General features: G+C 42.0%; 11 non-coding genes across 11 annotated transcripts; 6 read left to right on the forward strand and 5 right to left on the reverse strand.

The window, feature by feature from the left end:
• Positions 1-2,088: 2,088 nt before the first annotated feature.
• Positions 2,089-2,162, reverse strand: trnan-auu (transfer RNA asparagine (anticodon AUU)). The gene has a single exon. It is a non-coding gene; the product is annotated as a tRNA-Asn (tRNA).
• Positions 2,163-2,592: 430 nt separating this feature from the next.
• On the reverse strand, positions 2,593-2,663 carry trnag-gcc (transfer RNA glycine (anticodon GCC)). The gene has a single exon. It is a non-coding gene; the product is annotated as a tRNA-Gly (tRNA).
• A 967-nt stretch (positions 2,664-3,630) lies between these two features.
• trnaf-gaa (transfer RNA phenylalanine (anticodon GAA)) lies at positions 3,631-3,704 on the forward strand. Its single transcript has one exon. It is a non-coding gene; the product is annotated as a tRNA-Phe (tRNA).
• A 5,581-nt stretch (positions 3,705-9,285) lies between these two features.
• On the reverse strand, positions 9,286-9,358 carry trnat-ugu (transfer RNA threonine (anticodon UGU)). The gene has a single exon. It is a non-coding gene; the product is annotated as a tRNA-Thr (tRNA).
• A 714-nt stretch (positions 9,359-10,072) lies between these two features.
• On the forward strand, positions 10,073-10,145 carry trnak-uuu (transfer RNA lysine (anticodon UUU)). Its single transcript has one exon. It is a non-coding gene; the product is annotated as a tRNA-Lys (tRNA).
• Positions 10,146-11,133: 988 nt separating this feature from the next.
• Positions 11,134-11,205, forward strand: trnae-uuc (transfer RNA glutamic acid (anticodon UUC)). The gene has a single exon. It is a non-coding gene; the product is annotated as a tRNA-Glu (tRNA).
• Positions 11,206-13,363: 2,158 nt separating this feature from the next.
• On the reverse strand, positions 13,364-13,437 carry trnan-guu (transfer RNA asparagine (anticodon GUU)). The gene has a single exon. It is a non-coding gene; the product is annotated as a tRNA-Asn (tRNA).
• Positions 13,438-13,851: 414 nt separating this feature from the next.
• trnag-ccc (transfer RNA glycine (anticodon CCC)) lies at positions 13,852-13,922 on the reverse strand. The gene has a single exon. It is a non-coding gene; the product is annotated as a tRNA-Gly (tRNA).
• A 1,062-nt stretch (positions 13,923-14,984) lies between these two features.
• trnaq-cug (transfer RNA glutamine (anticodon CUG)) lies at positions 14,985-15,056 on the forward strand. The gene has a single exon. It is a non-coding gene; the product is annotated as a tRNA-Gln (tRNA).
• A 269-nt stretch (positions 15,057-15,325) lies between these two features.
• trnar-ccg (transfer RNA arginine (anticodon CCG)) lies at positions 15,326-15,398 on the forward strand. Its single transcript has one exon. It is a non-coding gene; the product is annotated as a tRNA-Arg (tRNA).
• A 2,137-nt stretch (positions 15,399-17,535) lies between these two features.
• On the forward strand, positions 17,536-17,608 carry trnav-aac (transfer RNA valine (anticodon AAC)). Its single transcript has one exon. It is a non-coding gene; the product is annotated as a tRNA-Val (tRNA).
• Positions 17,609-18,217: the final 609 nt, after the last annotated feature.

Raw genomic sequence — 18,217 nt, forward strand, 5'->3', positions numbered from 1 at the left:
AAAATAAATAATACATCCTACTCCACTACATTTCACTGTAGCTCACCACACTCAAAGATCATTCGTAGCCTCTGCCTCTTCTATAGCTTATTTTGGGAAATCTGCTGAACAACATGATCTTTTCACAGTTCTGCTGTGATATCTGAGATTTGTATCTCATTGATCATCATTACCGTCTCCATTGATTCATCCCAGGTCACTGTCACTACAGATATAGTCACACAGTCATTCTATCATCTGCAGTAAATGATATTCCCTTCCTTTGCTTTCAAATACATTAACCTCCAGAAACTGATTACATGGTGAGTATAATGTTCTGTTTAGCTGACAGTTTATCATCAATCCCGTTCCAGAATGGAGTAGCACCGTGTCAAAGTGGGTGGGATTTGGTGACTCCACCAGTTCTGAAAGCTCACTGAACCCCCGCGTATTTAGCCCCGCCCCCTCACCCTCCATCGCTCCAACTCATTGATAAATATTAAAACTAATGATGGCGAATTGAAGACGTGGAATCGAGATTAATAAATGGTGTTGGTCTGGGGCCGGGGCGAGGGGGGTGGGGGGTGGGGTGGCGACGGGTTGTGGTTTGTGGGGGAGGGGATGGAGGTGGGGGGAGGGAGGGGCTGGGGGTGTGGAGGGAGGGGGGTGCGGAGGGCATGGGAAATTCTGATGGACACTGAGATGATAATGTCCATGAAATACTAGCCCCAAACTCCCATTGAGTTACATTCAGAGTCAGATTGCAGCTCGGAACAGAAAATTGGATTGTCTGCGATTACACTTAATAAAATCCCGTGTCAGCATTCGACAGTGAGATTGGTACAATGAGCTAATAACTCAAATCAGTGCACAGTTAGTCATTTTGAGGCGCTCATGCAATTTGCCGTGTTTATTATAGATCAGAGTGAGTTAAAGCTCGAATTGCGCTGAAGTCAAAAATTATAACAAGCAACTACATTTTAAATACACACAGAACATAACATAGAGGCAGGGTTCGGCTGGATTTCTAAACGGACTAAGGGGAAAAAATGAGCACCGAGGAATGGAAAATCCAGCGAAAAAGAGATATGTGTCCAATTATAATGAAATATTATTTGATAATGTCTGGATGAGAAAATAGACAAATTTTTAAATCACTAAAATGTAAGGTTATACAATAATTTGCTGGTAATCGACATGTTCACTAGCCGGAAGGTAAATATGAATGCAAGTATTAAATTCACTATCCTTCGGCCAAATTTCCCTGTGAATCTTACTGACAGAGATATTAATGCCATTGCTTTACTGATTGTTCCCTTTCCATGGAAACAGTGAAATCAATTTTCTTCAAATATCTCCTCAAACCTGCTGCACTAACCTTGCGATTAAAGTGATACAACACCACCTTCTGCTGGCGGACCAAAGCGACTGCAGGAGCTCGGACTTCTGAGTCTGCGAACCGGTGACTGAAATATGAAGATTGAACGATGTTGTCCGAGATTGGAGTTTGTAGAAGGATCTCGGCTGGCGAATTCGCCCTTTTTATAACCAGGCACCTCAGATAAATCGTGTTCTTTATTTCCCATTGGGAGATAATGTCTGGAGATTGAAGTTGGGATTATTTGAAACTTCAAATTGTACATTCGCTGCAGTTACCAGACGTTAATCAAATTCAGAATCTTACTGGGTAAACATTGCTGCCCTCTGCAATTCGTTTGTCAGACATTTTCACGGTTTAGTCTTAAAAAAGGCACAAAGAATCAGACATTTACAGACACACACACACACACACACACACACACACACACACACACACACACACACACACACAGGTATTGGCGCCTACAGAGAAACAGGGGGGCATGCACAGAGTCAGGGACACATATAGATGTAGGGGCACACTAGATTGAGATACACCAAAATTCAGGCGCAGACATATAGAGATCCTGGTAACTCGAAAGATACAAGGCCACACACAGAATGAGAGGCATATACAATGTCTCAGCTTGTGCACTACCAAACTCTCTCTCGTAGTTCCAGACTTTTCAATGAGTTGAAGCAGGCAACTGTTTACCCGTGAATGCTGATGGTGAGAAAATAGTAAAATTCCGTCCCTGGGTGGTCTCGAACCACCAACCTTTTGGTTAATAACCGAACGCGCTGACCAGTTGCGCTACAGAGACCGAAACAACAGAGATTAAATATATTCTAAACTAGTGCGTCAATGACCACAATTCAATTTCTGAAAACCTGTTCCAGAACTGCAGCATGACCGCACTGTTTACAATTCTGTGCAAGTCTGTTTAGTTCCGTTGATGCTGCAGCACTGCTGTAGTGTGTTTCTCCTATGAACGGGCAGGTAAAATGAATCCATGTCTCTTATCAAAGGCAGGAATTCAACGGGAGGGAAGGGAACTAACCACCAGTAGCCCAAAGATGCAATACTTTCCACTCAATCATCACTAACACCATTCACAACTGCACCTCCTTCCGAATATTGTGACCCATTTCCCTCAGGATTTAGCTCCAAGACTTAATATTTCGCTTGTTTTCCCCCAATTTTGACAGGAGATTCGCTTCAATATACAGAGTGAACGGAGAAAGAAGAAGCTTTGCATTGGCCGGAAATCGAACCCGGGCCTCCCGCGTGGCGGGCGAGAATTCTACCACTGAACCACCAATGTTGCTCTTGTTAGTTCTGCCCCCACATGCTCTCTCTCCCTTCACACTCAGCAGCATTGTCATTTCCTCACTTTGTCCTTTCGTTCCACGAATGCTCTCACTCGAATCTCACACGCAACATCGCGCAAGCCTCTTCCAGTCTCTTCGTAGGCGTGGGTTCGAATCCCACCGCTGCCAAAGTGGATTTGCGTTTTGGTCTCACAGCTCAGATTGAATGCAGTTTTGTGTCCTGTGTCGTTTTCGTGAAGAACAACGAACAGAAACAATACCAACTGAACAATTTGCTGGAGTAAAGCAGTGTGTGCAAGTGGCCCCTTTCGAGAGCACACACACACAGTGAATTTCTGACTGCCGAGTTAAACACTCTGATGAAGGAGCAGCGCTCCAAAAGCTCGTAATTCAAATTATTTTGTTTTACTTTAACCTGGTGTTGTGAGAATGCTTTCTGTACCCACTTCAATCCAACACTGGCGTCTCCACATCATGATATAAATAACAGGATTACAAACAGTGAGACTGTTTTCCCTGCCCAAGAATTAAGGTGATGGGCTTGATTTTTCTAACTGAAACTGAAATCGGATCGTGTACACATCCCATCATTCCCATTTCTACCCAGATATTTACAGAATTAATCTGGGTCTTGTGATAACCACCGTACTACAGAAACAGGGTGATGACCTCAGGGCAAGCAGATCCGGTTTACTGGAGAAACAACTAGACTGGCTCCAGAAGCCCATCTTTTGCCCACAGTAATTGATATTACATTGTCTCTGCTGGTTCCTCCTGTCAAAATGAATAATGATGTTTCCCACTGCATTAAAGTTTTGGAATAACATGTTCGAGAAAAAAAAATATTCATGACGTTTAAAGCAAATCAGATGAACACCTGAAAATGATGCATTAACGTATAGGCAGAAATCATTTTTCTCTTAGCTATTTGGGAGATGGAAGCTTCCCGCATACTAGCCAGCCGAAGTCGCTCAGTTGGGAGAGCGTTAGACTGAATATCTTAATGGTCCCTGGTTCAATCCCCGGTTTCGGCAGGATCCCGTTGCTGGTTTTCTGTGCTCTCTGCTAAACAGTCCTGCACTTTGTCTCGCACTGTTTTCAAACATCAATTGACACAAACTGCAACAGACTAAATCCCCACCGCAATTTCCACCCTGCCAGGTGTTGTTCTATTTCCTCCTTGTTGGATTTGGCTTTTTAAAAAACTTCCTCTATTTCTAAACATTCCCAATGTTAATGAAAGTTCAGGAAGGTGAAGGTTTATCTTTGTTTCCTGATGCACACATGCCATGTAACGTCCTGAGTTTTTCCAACCTCATCACATTTCAGTGCAGATGTCAGGTTCGCTTTTACATGGCAGTGAAAATACATTTAGTTGACCTGTTGTTTCATCCAAAACAATGTATATTTGCATTACCTCTTTTGATTCCTCCAGAAGGAGGCCATTCGGCCCATCGAGTCCACACCCACAACAATCCCACCCACGCCCTATTCCCCGTAAACCCACAGATTTACCCTCCTAATCCCTGTGACACTAGGATCAATTTACCATGGCCAATCAAACTAAAACACACTTCTTTGAATCAGACACCGGAACACCCGGAGGAAACCCACGGAGGCACGGGGAGAACGTGCAAACTCTGCACAGACGGTGACCCGAGGACCTGAGGCCCTGGCGCTGTGAGGCATCAGTGCTAATCACTGTGCTACCGTGCTGCTCTTTCTACTGCATTCAATGTTACTGCAGTTCACTCCATTCAAAGTTTTAGCATCAATCTGTGATAAACCATCCTGTGGTGATTCTGCTGAATAACATTAAATTATCACCGTTAATGGACCATCCAACGTTGGGCGCCATTGATTTGAAACTTTGCTGCTTTTCTGGGTGAACTCCAGCTCTCCATTCCTCCCGCAATGTCACCGCTCAAACTGAGTCTTTCTCCTTCCCACATTGTTAAACTCACAGTTACTGGTTTCTGAGTGAAAACTGCCGCCATTTCACTGGAGGTGGGAGAGTTTACTATTTCATTCAATTAAAAGTTTTCTTGTCATTGAAGCAGAGATTTGGACCCAGATCTGCAGATATTTGTCGGTGGAAACAATAAATTTCCCCCCATTAACAGCCAGGTTTTAACCCGTATCAGCATTTTGTACCGTCAGCACTTTCCAGCCTATCACTCTCTTATTTTCTTTTTGATTCTTTACATGTGACTTTTCCAATTCAGACGCAAACAAGGAAATCTCCTATCATATTGATTCTGACAGTTGCAGACCTGGAAGTAACGCACGATTGTGGTAGGACAATAAATCTCCATTCTCTGACCTGGAATCGAACCCAGGCCGTGGTGGTGAAAGCGCCGAATCCTAACCACTATACCACCAGGGAAGCGAATGAAAAGGCTTTAAAATATTCATTTATTCATGAATCACCTGCTTTTTATTGTATTTGGGACTTTTTACTCACCAAATGCAAGTTTATCCTTCACATTTTATCCTTCACAAAGTCCTTGTCTTTGTCAAAACTGAGTATGTCATGCCTCTATTTAGATGAGAAAACACCACGCTGGTTTGTAATATACTGTATACACTCTCTCAGTAATGACTGAACTGGACCCAGTCTGCATTCATATTAGTACAGGTGCTGTATCGATATCTGGTGCATTCGGCTCCTTCTCTGTATTACTGCACAAAACCCGTCCCTCATTTTTATTACAACAGATCATATTAGTTGGATTGACCATGCAAAATTGCCCGTTATTTTCCCTTTGAGTATGTGGATTAGCCATGGTAAATGTGTGGGGCTAATGGGGATAGGGCAGAGGGGAGGACCTGGGTGGGACGCAGACTCGGTGGGCCAAGATAACCTTTCTTCTGAACTGTAGGAATTCTATGGTTCTATGTCTAAGAAATGTCATAGACATTTGCGTGCTTATTTATTTTAAATAATCTATTTTCTAACAACCCTCTTTACAGAAATGATCTCTTTTAGCAATTCCCCTTCAGTTTTCCCAGTGATAAACTCCAGCCCATCTCTGCCTTCCACGAATGCATGGAAACACCAAACAGTTCATGTGTTTCAACTGAAGAACATTTAAATTGTAAGCATTTATTGACAACCATTCTGTTGTGTGTTCTTGCAAACAAAATGATTTCAGCCTCACTATTTTGTTCCCGGTGTTGACTTATCTGTCTTTAGAGATCTGTTGGAAAGCGGATAGGCTGACAATGTGTGACAGCAATATTCACAACGGTTTCAACTCTCTTCAGTTCAGCAACACATTGTTAATCAATGTTCCTTTTTTTTTGCCAAGGTGCATGAACCAAAATGTTTGCCTTCATTCGGATTTTTTAACATGCATAAAAAGGGCAATACCATGTAATTTACAAGAAAAGATGAAGTCATCTTGTTTGTTCAGAGACTGTGATTCATGTCCCTCAGCACACGGTTTAATTGTTCCAATGGGGACATTAGAAGATTTATAAATAGGAAATTTCACACTGTGTGCAATGTTGTTTAACTGGGAGTGGTCTCTAGTACAGCCAGCGATCATTGAATTTCAGAGCCATGTTCTGGATTATACCACTTGAGCTTCGTATTCTTTGGGTATTTTACGACATCCAAAGGATTTACTACCCGTTCCTTGCTGTAGTTGGTGTCACTGGTAAGTCATATTTCTCTGTGTTCATTGTCCTTGTCTATGTTACCCAGTTATTGATATTATTCTGTGTAACTTTCATGGTTTGTTGCTGTGAACGCACTGGAAACATTTCTCCTTGCCACACAGATATCCTCACACTACCTGACATTCACTTTCAATCTTTCCACTTTACGGTTGTCGTTATGTAACATGATTTCCAGTATTATGATTCACAGCCAATTCCAAATCAGCTGATTCAACATCTACAACTGCACAGCCTTCAGCACAATCAAAGCAGAGTCATCCAGACCAGAAATATTTGCTCCAAACCTACTGGCACCATTGTGACCCCCATATACAAATCTGAAGAAGGCAGCAAATTGGAGATTTTATTAACTGATGAATGTGGTTTCTTGCTACATCATTGCGGGGCTTTTCTGCTGTGAACTTGGTCTCGAGCAGAATAGGTGGACTCATTCTATTCTGGGGTGGATTTAATAAAAATGTTTCAGCTGTTACCAAGGATCCTGAGAGATTGTTTCTCTTGTGCTCAGTCTAAAATACGAGTAAATTGTGTTTCTCTTCCTTACAGTGAATGTATTGACGATTCTTATCCTGTCGCGAGGGAAGTGTGGTCTTTCCAAAAGTGTGATACGTTACCTCATTTCCATGTCAGCAGCGGATCTACTGGTCGTTATCATCGATCTCATATTGAGGCAAATTCCGATTAAGTTTGAATTTTTAATCATTTACCACATTAAAATATGTAATATCCATGCTGTGCTGCTTTATGCAGTCACTGATTGCTCTGTCTGGTTCACTGTCTCTTTCACCTTTGATCGATTTGTGGCTATTACTTGTCAGAAGCTGAAAATAAAATACTGCACTGAGAAAACTGCAACAGTAGTTCTCGGAACTGTGAGTGTGCTATTCAGTGTAAAGAACATTTTCTGGTATTTCATGTATGGTGATAGACATGAGTTTCAGAATATTCCCCATTTTTGTAATGTAGACTTTGATGCCCTCTCTTCTGCAGCATGGGGAGCCGTTGAAAATCTGCATTATATTTTAACACCGTTCATTCCTTTTTTGTTGATTCTGTTGCTGAATGTTTTCACCATTAAACACATTCTAGGGTCGACCAAATTCCGCAGGAGACTTCAGAGCCACAAGCGTATGGATAGTTCAAAGGACCCAGGGACAGTGAAGAGAAGAAAATCCATTATCTTACTGTTTGCTCTATCAGGAAATTTTATCCTACTATGGTCAGTGTTACTTATCCACTCCTTTTGCAAACGATTATATAATGTAAACTTAATTCATTTCTATATTCCTGCATTTGTGCGGGAATTAGGATTTATGCTCCAACTTCTGAGTTGCTGCACCAATACATACATTTACGCAGTGACCCAGACACAATTCAGAGAGGATCTAAAGAATGTGATCAGATCTCCATTTACTGCAATTGTGAAATTACTTACAGAATAAACATATTTTTCGTTAGAACAGGGTGATTATCTCGTGTTCTGCACAAAACAATATCTCAGTGAAACATACACAGTGTAGACATATTTTGTGTCACCATTTCTGATTAAAACGTGTATTGAAATTGTAAAAACAAATAAAAAAATGAATTGAGTCCAGAAAAAATCCAGATTCAAATCAGCTAATACTAATGAACCAGCCTGGACTTCATGTTGACCTCCAGTTTTGTACCATTCTGTTAGCTTGCGTGGATGTTTGCATTTCACTTCAGCTGCAACACAACTCCCTCAATGAAATGAATCTCAAAACTCAACCCCCGTGATCTCTCTTCACAATTCCACCCCACCTCACCACACCCCCACCCTCCCGCTCAGCTCGACCCTCAGCCCAAACAGTCCCGCGCCCTTTGCACAGTATTCATTACCGGATTTAGCAATGGTGAATTGAACAGATTGGAGTAGAGATTCATGGATGAATGGATTATTTGGCAAAGGTGGTTGCAAATCTTCCCCATAGAACAGAATATAAGCAAGGTTGGTCTTTGTTAGTGAAGGGTCTGAAAAGTAAATAATTGTTGAAAAATTCGGGCAAAAATAGATTTATCTTCAGTTATGAATTTTTTTTTTAATGAATTCTGAACAAGTATTTAAAATAATAAAATAGAATGTAATGGAATGATTAGCCGAAAACAGACAGCTTTATTAGCAGGAATAACAAAGTAAGTATTCTATTCATAACCATTCCACGCCGTAAGTTACTGGAAAATATGTAAACGACTTTTTATTCACGTTTTCCTACCCTTAAAAAAAAACTCTGAAAACCTTTTTCACTGCAAACATGATTATAGTGATCCAGTTTCACCATCTGCTGGCGACTCACAGCGCTGGTCTCATGTGTCTGCATTCAGTAGCTGGATGTCTGCACTTGGCAACCAGTTGCTCAAGTGTGGATATTGGACAAAATTGTCGGGATTGAAGTTTTCCAACAGGAGCTCGGCTGGTCAGTTTGCCATTTTATCAGCAGTCACTGCACAGGAATTCTATTTCTCTTTCCCGTGGGAGATAGTGACTAGAGATTGGAGATGTATATTTAACACGTGTATTTGTACATTCGGTGGCGTTATGAAACGCAAATCCAATTTTGAGTGGGAGTGGCTGAAATTTCCTGAACTCTGCCATTCACCTGTCACAGATAATCACTTTTAATCTCTCATAATGGACCTAACTCAACGTTGTTTATATTTCCATGAGAATTGTTTCAAAGGATGCGCTGGCCCTCGTAACTAGGTGATCTCCTCTGAAACCTATAACCTTCTGAAGGTCCATCGCAGTTGGGGCGTTAAGAGAGATCCAAGCCCTCTCTCCCGTTTGTCCTCCTCTCACTTTCTCGAACGGTGAACTTTCTTAAAAGCTGGAATATTACTGCCTCATTTCAGTTATGATACAAGTCCACTGCTTTTTCCTACAGTTTATGTTAGCTAAACTTTGCGTGGAAGCTCCAGCAAGAATTGGACTCGCGACCCCTGGTTTACAAGACCAGTGCTCCAACCACTGAGCTATGGAGCCAAATGTTGCCAGCTCATTGCGGTACGAGTAACATTATCAGTGGGTTGAGGAGCAGGATGGGGTTTGAGGTGGGGGATTTTTGATGAATGGGGACATGTCTGAGGTGGAGAGCAGGAAGTTAAAAGACGCAACTTGAAAGTGACATGATTTGACATGTGTGCTGTGTGTGTATCTGACATGTATGTTGTGTATCTGACATGTATGTTCTTCAGAGTTTATCGTTAGTGTTACATCTCTGACTTCTCCAGCTCCGAGGCCAGTTCATCCAGCCGGAAGATTTAGATGTTGTTCCCTTCACAGACGCTGTGGGGCGATTGATTTCTGTGTTTCTCCTGAGAGGAGACATTCAGTGGGATGAGTGTGTTCGCTCTGGAGTTTAGAATAATCAGAGATGATCTTATTGAAAAATCTGAACTAGGGGAACAGTGTGACATGAAAATCTTGAGAAGGTTTTTCCCCCCGTCCCCTCCCCTGGCTAAATTGTTAAGAACAAAAAAAAATACGGTGAATGATGTAAGAGGATTTTGGAATGTTTGGGAAAGGTGAAGCTAAGAATTGAAAGATGTGATTGATGTAATTGATGACTGAGAGGGATGGATAGAAACTTTGGGGATTCAATGTAAACGTTGAAATCGGAACAAAACTGAGACACCAAATAGAAAAGTCATAGTCTCTCCATGCATTTTAGGATACGGAAAGACCCATAGTGCACGTGCCCGGCTAGCTCAGTCGGTGGAGCATGGGATTTTTAATCTCAGGGTCGTGGGTTCGAACCCCACGTTGGGCGTCAATGTTTTTAAAACTTTGACTCATTCCTGGGTGAATTCCAGATCACCGTTCCTCCAGGAGTGCCATGGCTCAAACTGAGTCTCTCTCTCTTTTCTCCGTTGTTCATCTCACAGTTGTGAATGAAAACTGCCTCCAGATCACTGGAAGGCGGTGAGCTAAGCGCTGAACTCAGCGAGAGGTTTTGTTCCCATTTATTATGAGATTTAAACCCAGTTCTGCGAGATTGTGTCAGTGGAAACAACAATCATCTCCATTGTAATTCAATCACGCCAGCCTTCCATCCTATCAAAAGCCTATTTGTTCATCCATCCTCTCTGTCTCTATTTTCCTTGACTCTGTACTTGCTTGAAAACCATGAAATCATCAATTTCTTCCAGTTAGGGTCAAAGGTCAGCAAGCTGTATAATTCCCTCTCTTTCCATCTCCACAGAAGCTGTTGAAATTGATGAATCTTCCAACATTTTCCGTTTTGAAGTGGGATTTGCAGCAACTAAAATTGCTTGTTTTGGATCACAGTGGATCACTTTTCTCTGACTGAACCATAAGTGTCTAAATAGTTAAAGGGCTGAGGTTTTAAATAATAAGAGCCCCGAATATGTCACCCTGTCTGACATGAAATGAAACAAAATGAAAATTATTAATTCTTTCATAAAATGCTGCTAACACAATATAGATTTCATTGTCAGCATTTGTTGTCCATCCCTATTTCCCACTGAACTAACTATGTTGTTGGGCCATTTCAGAGGGCAGTTTAGACTCAATTACGTTGTCTTACATTCTCTCTCCAGAGATGCCGTCATGCCTGGTGAGATTTTCCAGCATTTTAAGTTTTTTTTTAAGTTCCAGCATCTGCAGTAATTTGCTGTTGGCTGAAGGAGTCATTCCTGTTCTATCAAAACAATTTTTTTTTTCCCTCGACAAGCCGTTCTGGAGAATTTGAAAAACGCTGCAATGTATCTGTCAGATTAAGGTTGTTGCGTGCATCTTCCCTGGTGGTCTAGTGGTTAGGATTCGGCGCTTTCACCGCCGCGGCCCGGGTTCGATTCCCGGTCAGGGAATGTAGATTTTATTGCTGCCGACCAGCACAAGATTTAGGAGGGGCTGAAATTCCTTCCTGATGGAAAACAGGAGCGATCATTGTGTCAGTTTGAACTACCTGGAGAAACAAAATAAACCCATTGGCCCAATCCCGGCAATTTATATTTACATTCCCCTTGCTGCTTCCTCCTGTCAAAATGAATAATAATACATTCTACTCCACTACATTTCACTGTAGCTCACCACACTCAAAGATCACTCGTAGCCTCTGCCTCTTCTATAGCTTCTTGTGGGAAATCTGCTGAACAACATGAGCTTTTCACAGTTCTGCTGTGATATCTGAGATTTGTATCTCATTGATCATCATTACTGTCTCCATTGATTCATCCCAGGTCACTGTCACTACAGATATAGTCACACAGTCATTCTATCATCTGCAGCAAATGATATTCCCTTCCTTTGCTTTCAGGTACATTCACCTCCAGAAACTGATTACATGCTGATTATAATGTTCTGTTTAGCTGACAGTTTATCATCAATCCCGTTCCAGAATGGAGTAGCACCGTGTCAAAGTGGGTGGGAGTTGGTGACTCCACCAGTTCTGAAACCTTACTGGACCCCCGCGTATTTAGCCCCGCCCTCTCACCCTCCATCGCTCCAACTCATTGATAAATGTCACTATTAAAACTAATAATGGTGAACTGAAGACGTGGAATCGAGATTAATAAATGGTGTTGGGAAGCGGCCGGGGGTGGGGGTGTGGAGTTTGTGGAGGGTGGAGGTGGAGGGGGGGAGGGAGGCGTTGGGGGCGTGGACTGAGGGGGGAGGGCGGTGCGGAGGGCATGGGAAATTATGATGGATACTGAGATGATAATGTCTATGAAATACTAGCCCCAAACTCCCATTGAATTACATTCAGATTCAGATTAAAGCTCGGAACAGAAAATTGGATTGTCTGCGATAACACTTAATAAAATCCCGTGTCAGCATTCGACAGTGAGATTGGGATAATGAGCTAATAACTAAAATCAGTGCACAGTTAGACATTTTGAGACTCTCATGCAATTTACTGTGTGTGTTATAGATCAGAGTGAGTTAGAGCTCGAATTGTGCTGTAGTAAACATTATAACAAGCAACTACATTTTAAATATACACAGAACACAATATAGAGGCAGGGTTCGGCTGGATTTCTAAACGGACGAAGGAAAAAAATGAGCGCCAAGGAATAGAAAATCCAGCGAATAGTACATATGTGTCCAATTATAATGAAATATTATTTGATAATGTCTGGATGAGAGAATAGACAAATCTTTAAATCACTAAAATGCATGGTTACACAATAATTAGCTTGTAATCGACATGTTCACTAGCCGGAAGGCAAGTATTAAATTCGCTATCCTTGGCCAGATTTCCTGTGAATGATATTCACAGAGATATTAACGCCATTGCATAACTAATTGTTCCCTTTCCATGGAAACAGGGAAATAATTATTCCTCAAACCTGCTGCACGAACCTCGTGATTAAAGTGATACAACACCACCATCTGCTGGCGGGCCCCTGTAACTGCAGGCGTTATTGCTTTTGAGTCTGCGAACCGGTTGCTGAAATATGAATATTGAACGATATTGTCCGAGTATGGGGATTATAGAAGGTTCTCGGCTGGCGTATTCGCCCTTTTTATAACCAGGCACCGCAGATAAACCGTGTTCTTCATTTCCCATTGGGGGATAATGTCTGGAGATTGAAGTTGGGATTATGTGAGACTTCAAATTGTACATTCGATGCAGTTATCAGACGTTAATCAAATTCAGAATCTTAGTGGGTAAACATTGCTGCCCTCTGCAATTCGTTTGTCAGACATTTTCACGGTTTAGTCTTAAAAAAGGCACAAAGAAACACACACACACACACACACACACAGAGGTATTGGAGCCTACAGAGATACAGGGGGGCATACACAGATTCAGGGACACATGTAGATGGAGGGGCACACAAGATTCAGACGCAGACATATAGAGATCGTGGTAACTCCAAAGATACAAGGGCACACACAGTATCAGAGGCATATCCAATGCCTCAGCTTGTACACGACCAAACTGTCTCTCGTAGTTCCAGACTTTTCAAGCAGGCAACTGTTGACCCGTGAATGCTGACAGTGAGAAGAATAGAAAAATTCCGCCCCTGGGTGGTCTCGAACCACCAACCTTTCGGTTAACAGCCGAACGCGCTGACCAACTGCGCCACATAGACTGAGACAACAGCTGTTAAATATCTTCTAAACTAGTGTGTCAATGACCACAATTCTATTTCTGAAAACCTGTTCCAGAACTGCAGCATGTTTACAATTCTATACAAGTCTCTTTAGTTCCGTTGATCCCGCAGCACTGCTGTAGTGTGTTGGTTATTCCTTTTCTCCTATGAACGTGCAGGTAAAATGAATCCGTGTCTCTTATCACAGGCAGGAATTCAACAGGAGGCAAGGGAACGAACCACTAGTAGCCTCACGATCCAATACTTGCCACTCAATCATCAATAACACCATTCACTACTTTCCGAATATTGCGATCCATTTCCCTCAGCATTTCTTCCAAGGTTTAATATTTCCCCTAATTTTAGTAGGAGATTCGCTTCAATATACAGAGCGAACGGAGAAAAAAGGGACTTTGCATTGGCGGGAATCGAACCCGGAGTCTCCCGCGTGGGAAGCGAGAATTCTACCACTGAACCACCAATGCTACTCTTACCAATGCTATTCCCACATGCTCCCTCTTCCTTCACACTCAGCAGCATTGTAATTTCCTTACTTTGTCCTTTCATTCCCCAAATGCCCACAAATGCTGTCAGTCAAATCTCACACGCAACATCGCACATGCCTCTCATGCTGTTCAACACCTTCCTTTCATTCACAACCGCACGTCAAACTTTCAACCTTCCTCCAAAACACAAACACTCTGCAACAATCCCCCTCTCACACCGCCTCATTCTCCCAAATATGCCTCTGCTTTCACCACATCAGTCTAAACACACTTAAAACTTGTTCAAATAATTTGCACACTGTCTCTTACACTAAGCTCATATCACTACAATACACATCATGCCATTCTGCAAAAGCTTTAAGTTGCAACATTTCTTCAAAGCTGGTACCCAGTGCGACACCAGGCCAAACTTCCACTTTCAACACTTGATAACACCTATATAGGGTTACAAGTTAGCTCGGAATGAGTTTAAAAAAATTGGGCTTAGGAGAGAAAGGAGGAGGCATGAGAAGTACTCGGCAAGTTGGATAAAGGAAAACCCCAAAGCTTTTTACTCTTATGTTAAAAAATGCATTCAATCTTCATATATCGAGGCCAGTCTGCGACATCTGAAAGCGCTGAATCCTAACCACGAGACCATCAGGATCCCATCTGCCTGATTCTCCCAGATACTGATTACAGGAATGTGCACAGTGCCAATTGTCCGCACTCACACACTCCTTCCTGTCTGTTAAGATTTGAAATTGTTTATATTTTCACATTGGCTTCCAGTGTGATGAAAGCAGAGCTGTGAAAAGCTGATGTTGTTCAGTGGATTTACTGCAGTAAGGTTTATGTCAGTTCGATGCAAACATTGGTGTTTGAATGTGGTCAGTTACACTGAAATTTAATGCAGTGGAAAGTAGCCTACTCATTTTTACAGGAGGAACCAGCAAGGGAAATATAAATATGAATAATTGTGCAACGGGACTGATATTTCTCCCTGCTGTTCAAATTGGCATAAGTATTGATCCACGATTTTCAGGCTGTGCCTATATGTTGGGTTCTGTGGTGTAATGGTGAGCACTCTGGACTCTGAATCCAGCGATCCGAGTTCAAATCTCGGCGGAACCTTTTTTTAATTTGCAAATACGGATGATGGATTGGCTGAAGGGTGTTTCATTTGAATTTATCACCAAGTCCTCATCGAGAGGAGAGTTTGCCAGCCCGTTCAACTGCTATTTCTCAATTCAAGGGCAATTAGGGATGATAGGAAATGAATAAAGACAATCTCAGTGATGGACCTTTTCCTCACAAGTAATCGCAAACTTTTTGACAATGTTTCTGCCTGAAACTTTCGAAACATCGAGCTAATATGTAACAACTATCCCTCTTTCGCGTGTGGGCCAGTGGCGCAATGGGTAACGCGTCTGACTCCGGATCAGAAGATTCCAGGTTCCACTCCTGGGTGGCTCAGTATAAACCCTTAAAAGGTGATCACAAATTCCTTGTTACTTGCGATGGAAAAGGTATGTGATAGCTTCATACTTACTCAGACAAATGCTGGTAAGCATATTTTCATCTTCTCTGGAGAAAGTAATGTTAGGAAATTGCTAATGAACAGCAACCGCCTATTTTAAGATTTTTTTTTCGGTTGAAAAATCATTTAATAAGATTAGGATTTTAAATAAATGCTAACCTCAAATACATTTTGGACAAAATTCAACATGTCTTAGAGAATTTACACTATTTTATCAATTTTTTCATAAAATTCAGCATTTATGATTTTGGAGGAAGCTTTTGAAGCTGAGGTCAGAGCAAAGATAATATGACTGTAACAGTGAGCTTCTGATAATATTCAGCACAAAACTGAAATCATACAGACTTCCCTCACCCTAGCACGTTTCAGATGTTGATGAACTATGTTAGTCTGCACCTAAACCTATTAAATTGTTTTGTAGACTGGATGATTGCTGATATGTGCAGGTGTCAAAATAGGAAGTTTCTTTCCTGGCAATGCATCAAACAATTTATCATTTCCTATTTGACACAAAGCATTTGAGGCCGAGGCCAGAGCGAAGGTACTATGGGTGTAACATCGAGATTCAGATAATGTTCAGCAACAAAATGCCCCGGCCGATGGAGGCATGCTTTAAGGTGTGAGGGGCAAGGTTTAAAGGAGATGTTCATGGAATGTTTGAAGGGCCGAAGGGCATGTTCCTGTGCTGTAATTTTCTTTGCTCTTTGTACTGCCATTTTTCTTTCCCCAAAACTGAGTTTCAAAGCCTGTAGCTCTATATTTAACCACTCCATCTCTGACATCTTCTCCACTCACACAACCCTATGAGATGTCTGTACTGATCTTATTGTGGCATCATGAGCGTTCCACATGCAACGTGACTTGTATCTATAAATTCTCATATTGAACATTTCAATTGAAATTTCAAGGCAAGCAGAGCCTTTTGAGCAGAATGGTCCAGATTCCCATCCCCTTTAATGTGAACAAGTTGTTTCTGATTTCACTACAGAGGTTGTCTATTAAACAATGACTGAACACAGGGGGTGAATGTGAGAAGCTGAAGTTTCCAGTTGAAGAGGTTCCCAATGTCTTTGAGCAGCTGAACTGGGGAAGCCTTTGGGCAGAGACTGCGCTGCTGCTATTTCCCTTCCTGGCCACCTGGGGTCGGTGTAACTCGACCGGACGCTGCTCCTCCCAATATCACATCTTGCCCACTCCTGCCCGGCCGCTGCTCGTTGGCGGAACATCCGGGTCATGTAGAGAGGCGGGGCCAGCCGCCATGTTGCCGTGACGTCACCTTCAGTCCCTCCTCCCGCCGAGGAAAAAGCGACGGTTCAGAAATGTAGAAAGTGAGAGAAATTCCCACCCGGAAATCCCGCCCGGAGCGGAATTAAAATTAAATAAAATTCATATTTTTATAAAGAGGCAGGTGGCGGAAGCGCGCATGTGCTGCAGTATTTTCCCAGAGCGCACCGCGCTGGAGTGATTGAAAAATAGACGCAATAAAAAGAATGTTCCCGAAAGGAGAAGGAACCGAAAGTCTGACGGGTGAGGATGTGAATAATAATCATCAAGATTCAACATACTAAAAGATTAAAATGTAACTGCCTGGGCGCATGTGCAGGAAGGGAATTTCCCCAGAGTGCCCTGAAACTAAATATTGAAACATATACAGAGTACAATTGTACAATGAGCGTTGACAAGGTGTCATCTGGACTCGAAATGTCAGCCCCTTTCACTCCTTATAGTTGCTGCCAGTCCTTGTGAGACTTGCCAGAATTTTCCCTTTTCGTTTCCGATTCCAGTATCCGAGTGCTTTGCTTTCATTACTGAGTATAATGGATTGAGATTATTCGAAGGAAGATGGAAATGACGCATTAATAAATGAGCAGAAATCATTGCTCCCTTAGATACTTTCGAGACTGACACTTTTAAATGTTGATGTTGGGGATAAGTTGTACAATCAGATTGAAACTAACGGTTATCTTCCTGAATTCAGTGACATGGGCTCTCAGTCTAACCATCGGAACCTGCAGCAACACAGCGCAGTTGAACATTGCAGACACGCAGATTTGCTCGAGTATATTTCCAGCTGTTTCTGTAGTGTAGTGATTATCACATTCGTCTAACACGCGAAAGGTCCCCGGTTCGAAACCGCGCAGAAACATTCAGTCAAATTTTAGCTTTCTGATATCTGCTGTGGAGCATTCCTTGATTTCAGTTTGTTGTTCAACATTATCCGAACCTCGATGTTAAAGGCATGTTTTCGTTGCTCTGATGTCACTCTCAAATGTCTGCTGGAAAATAATAAACTCCTTTTTGACGCACTGACAGGAAAGTTCGATTTTGACACCGAGCATTTATTCCCATCCTGTTCAGTCTCCAACAGAATTTAATGGGTTTCTAGATGCAGACTCATATGGTTAATCACCATCTGAAATATCTGATAGTACTGTGTGCTCAAAAAGACAGATACAAGTGATACTGTAAGTGAACTTGTGGAAATGGCGGACATTTCACAGAATAATCTTTTTAATGGCTTTTCATCACTAAAAAACAGGAAAAGCCACTCAGACAGATGAGGGAATCGATGCTCAGTGCGGATCTACTGGACTTTCCTGTAAAGGGCCGTATTTTATGCGCCTGAATGTTTCACACCCCTAGTGAAAAAAGCTCAAGTGTGAACAACAGAGAGTTCTTGATTCCCCTCCATTTAAATGTAATTGACTTTGTGTAAAAGCTGACGACAGCCAATCTGAAAATTGTGATCTGTATT

This window comes from Carcharhinus amblyrhynchos, unplaced genomic scaffold (genome assembly GCF_965287045.1).
Source record: "Carcharhinus amblyrhynchos unplaced genomic scaffold, sCarAmb.v2.hapA scaffold_38, whole genome shotgun sequence".
NCBI classification, from domain to species: domain Eukaryota; kingdom Metazoa; phylum Chordata; class Chondrichthyes; order Carcharhiniformes; family Carcharhinidae; genus Carcharhinus; species Carcharhinus amblyrhynchos.